We start from the raw sequence: 4,401 nt of genomic DNA on the forward strand, positions 1-4,401 counted from the left end.
ATTAGTCACTATTATAGTTTCACATACAGATAAGTACTTATATTTCAAATCATAACTCATAAGTATGAAGTTGATTTATATTTAAGATGATGAGAGGGACTGATTTCACTTGTATTTAGGAAATTAGATCAAATCCATAAAAAAAATTTGACATAGACCAAAATCATAAATAGCTAACTCTAGAAGTGACTAGAAATTTATTTGAAAAAAAATTCAAATTTGGGGGTTTTAGGGTTATAGGTTCTTTTTTGGGTTCTGATTCGCCAAAAATAGATTAAGCCAGGGGATTCATGTTTGGTCCATCAATTGCATTGGTGATATTGGTGCAAAATTGATATATGTCTCAATTCATTTTTAATTTACAATTTAGGTTGATAATTCTCATTTTACTATTTGAAGCAATGCCGTTTTCCCCTTTTGCAGTTGAAATTAAGCTGATTGGCATGCTTTTGTGAATTTTGCATTCAGCTTTAATGAGAATAATAAAAAACCAACAAGTTGAGAAGAGAAAAAGTAAGTGATCAATCAAATAGATACTGTGGTATTGTATCTTATTTATTTAATTTAATGAGCAGGCTTATTATCTTATGAATCTACTCTGAATTCTGTTTGAGTGAACATTTTTATTTTACTGTTTGAATTTGCTTTTTGATTTTGCATCTTGCTTCATTTGCCCGAGTATCCTGTTTCAGCTCCCATTTTGGAGGTAGCTTTGTGTGTGTGTGTGTGTGTGTATCTGTATTCAGTGGGTGTGCAGGTATCTAGATGTATTACTACTGATTTGCTAAATATATCAGATTAGTTTACATTTAGAATTGTTTCAGGTTCTCTGTGTCCTACTACTTCAAAATGCTGGGCCAAAATCTAAGGATGTCTCTGCATGTTCCTCTTTTGTAAAAGAGAGAGATTAAGCATCAAATTCTAAATAGTATTATCAAGGATTCGGTAAGATTAATAGATATCAAAAGCAACTAACTTATCCTGTGACCTACATGTCATGGTAGCAGCCTCATTCATTGGGGCACTAGTTTATGCAATAGCTGCTGTTTTTGTAGTATGTCAGTTCAAAACTAAGTAGTATTTTGCTACTAAGTAAAGGGAATATTTGCACTGACAGAGACATAATACACAATACACAATGCACATATATATCCAAATCAATTAGATATATCTATATTTATAAGTTACAAAATATAAATCTGATTAACTTATTTCTAAATTCTTGTTAACAAGTATAGACTTCTCTGACCTGTCCTTCTCTTGTGGTTTTTCTGCTGATATATAATTCAGATTCAGCTTTTATCTCAGTTAAAGTAAGTAATCAAACAAGTTCTCCTGGTTCTGTTCACAATGATAATTTGGATAAGGTGAGCTTTTTATAGCCCTTTTATTCTGTTTCTTCTGAACTTTCATCTTTGGTTAATAAATTAGTTACTATATATTTGTGTATAGATACATATATTATTTAACTTAGGTTTAATGTTTACTTTTTGGTCTCATCCTCAGCCTCCTCTGCACCCAAAATCTGAAAAATAAAACTGAAATGGCAACAACTTGTGTGAAAGTGAATAGGTAGTACTATAGCTTGCTTTTTACACCATGATTATGTTACCTAGAAAAATTATAGAGAGTACAAATTAAAGCTTAATTATTATGATTTCTTCTACTTCAGGTGAGTGTTTACCCATGAGAAGTATAACCTGAGAATCCCAACAGCTATAGAGCAAGGAAGAGGGAGTATTTCAGGATGAGGCGCAAACGCAGAAAGGCTAGAGAAGCAGGAGCAGTACTTTAATCCCAACTGGTGCTAGCTTCTGTTCCTGATGTTGCCATCACTAATCCAGTGTGCTGATACATGTGTAAAATTCCCCCTGTACCTGTGATTCCCTTATAGCATTGTATTCAGTTTTATTTTGAATTTTGAAATAGAAAACTAATCATGATTTTATGTATTATTCTTGACATTTCCTTTTGTTCAATAATTTTCTGTTTGATGATGAGTTCTCACACTTTCCACCTTCACAAGCTAAGCTAAATTGATATACATTGATATCACCGGATCATTCACCCTTCCGATTATTTTTTTTTTACTTTGGGTCCCTAACTTTAATTATTTAACCATTTTTCTTGTTCTTATTCATCTTTTTCAGGCAGCTAACCTCTACGAAAGGTTCGAGCAACACAGACACGTGGTTCGTTTCTCATCCAACATTGCATTCTTTTTAATTAGTGCTAAATTAAGACTTGAAATATGTTGCATTTGACTACTTCCTACTACAATACTTGTTATTTGTTATAGTGCGTATTCTTGATTTGTATGTGTTGAATTATGAAATTGAAGTGATCAACGTAACTAACAGGATTTGTTAAATGGCATTTGTGCTTCCAAGAAAAGCAAGGTTCGATTTAAAATAAATGACATTTGTGCTTCCAAGCTTCATTTGCAATTGCATTTTGCCATAGCCATTGCTTACTCTCCTTTATTTAGTGAAGCTTTCATGGCCCAAGACATTGGTCAATAAGTGGTTGAATATCAAGTGCAAAACTGATAACTTTCAAGCAGATGATGATGTTGATGATGATGTCCTTTATCAAGGTAATTGACCATTTTTTCACATGGCTTCAATGCAATCTAGGACTCTAGAATTGGGATTCTTAGCTTTCATTTAAAAAGATTGTTTTTTATTTACTTTTCAAATGGCTAGACTAGTTAACTATACATATATCTTTTCAATAATACACCCTCAATTCTGTTTAGCTTTTGTGAGCAATGTTCTTTTCTTTTCTTTCATTCTTTATTTAATTTACCCTTAGTTATGTTGTTTTTCAGCTTCCATGGTTTTTCCTACCATTATTGGTACCCCCAAAAAAAATTTTTTGTTTTGTTTTGTTGTGTTGTGTTTGATTGAGTGACATGATTAAATAACAGTGAAAAGAGCACAATTTTATTTACTTTATGGTTTTTCCTTTTGCATTTGGGATATTGGTGTAAAATTGATATATCTGTCTCATTTCCTTTTTAATTTTACAATTTAGGTTGATGATTCTCACTTTGCTCTTTGAGACAACACCGTTTTCCCCTTTTGCACTTGAAATTAAGCTGATTGGCATGATTTTGTGAATATAGCATTCAGCTTTAATGAGAATAACAGAAGAGCAACAAGTTTGTTTTCTTGTATTTTTAATCTTTAATCTGATACTTGCAATTGGAACATGTGCTTTATTTGTTGCTCTTGCCCGGCAGACTTTTCAGAATTCATTCGGTTCTATGATTTTGTTTTCTTCATGTGTCGCGAGAATGGTCAAAAGAATATTTGTAAGTAGCCCGGTCATTTCTTTCAACATAATCTTGTATTGATTGCGTATGGTGGTGAATCAGTATGCAAAATCCTTACATGCTTCTCTTTTTGAATTATGATCATCTGCAGCTATAAGCAGGGCAGTAACTGCTTGGAAATTAGTTTTTACTGGGAATGAACAAGGGAATGAACACTGATACAATTGTGAAGGCCAAGAGTTTTCTTGATGGTGATGAAGATCAGCATGAAAAAGATGTGTTTGAGAAGAATTTGAAGGTGCTTCAGAATATTTTTTAGTCATTATGCCGAGATTAAAAGATTAATGATTTTTTGTTTGTTAAGTTCTTTTCGGATATAGAGTGCAAACTTTGCATTTTAATTGATATGTGATACAAGTTTCATGTGACTTAAATTATCTGTTCTTAAGATTATGTCTTTGAATTGTGTAAGGATGATTTTTATTGTTTAAAAAAATTATTTAGTATAATTATGTGTTTAATTTTATTTTATAATATTTAACTCATTTAATTAAAAATGTAAAATTATATATGTAATAATATTATTAAATATTATGTTGTATAAAAAATTATTAGAATATTATATACATATAGAAAATTAAAAAAAAAATAATGAGGGACCTAAGGCTACACTTATATAGAGTAGCTATGGTTATACAAAAAATTAAAAAAAAAGGGACCTAGGGCTATACTTATATAGAGTAGCTATAATATACAATGCGGCTACGTTTTACAAGTGATGCAGTAGCATTGAAAAGCGTAGCCTATTATGGTAAAAATGGAAGCTGAAAAGCGTAGCCTTTGGTCCTGGACAGCATCACTTGAAAAGCGTAGCCTATTCTTAAATGCCAAAAGCGTAGCCCTTGGTGCAGAAAAGTGTAGCCTTTGAGAATAGGCAAGGTCGAATAAGAATCACCCCAGAAAGCGTAGCTGTAGCCCAAAAAGCGTAGCCGTAGCCTAAGGCATCATTTTTTTCACTTTTGGCTACACATTTCAAGTGTACCTGAATGGTGTTTTTCTTGTAGTGTATGGACTTGGATTGACATAGCTCACTTGACTTTTCTTTACTACTAGTTAGAGGTTAA

At 32.0% G+C, this 4,401-nt stretch overlaps 1 long non-coding RNA gene across 2 annotated transcripts; it reads left to right on the forward strand.

Moving 5' to 3' along the window:
- LOC110269708 lies at nucleotides 925-3,725 on the forward strand. Of its 2 annotated transcripts, XR_002358470.1 has the most exons (5): nucleotides 925-945; nucleotides 1,291-1,367; nucleotides 2,489-2,596; nucleotides 3,245-3,316; nucleotides 3,439-3,725. It is a non-coding gene; the product is annotated as an uncharacterized LOC110269708 (long non-coding RNA). The 2 variants fall into 2 exon arrangements; XR_002358469.1 differs by lacking the exons at nucleotides 925-945; nucleotides 1,291-1,367 and having other exon boundaries at nucleotides 2,344-2,596.

This window comes from Arachis ipaensis, chromosome B03 (assembly GCF_000816755.2).
Source record: "Arachis ipaensis cultivar K30076 chromosome B03, Araip1.1, whole genome shotgun sequence".
In the NCBI taxonomy this organism is placed as follows: domain Eukaryota; kingdom Viridiplantae; phylum Streptophyta; class Magnoliopsida; order Fabales; family Fabaceae; genus Arachis; species Arachis ipaensis.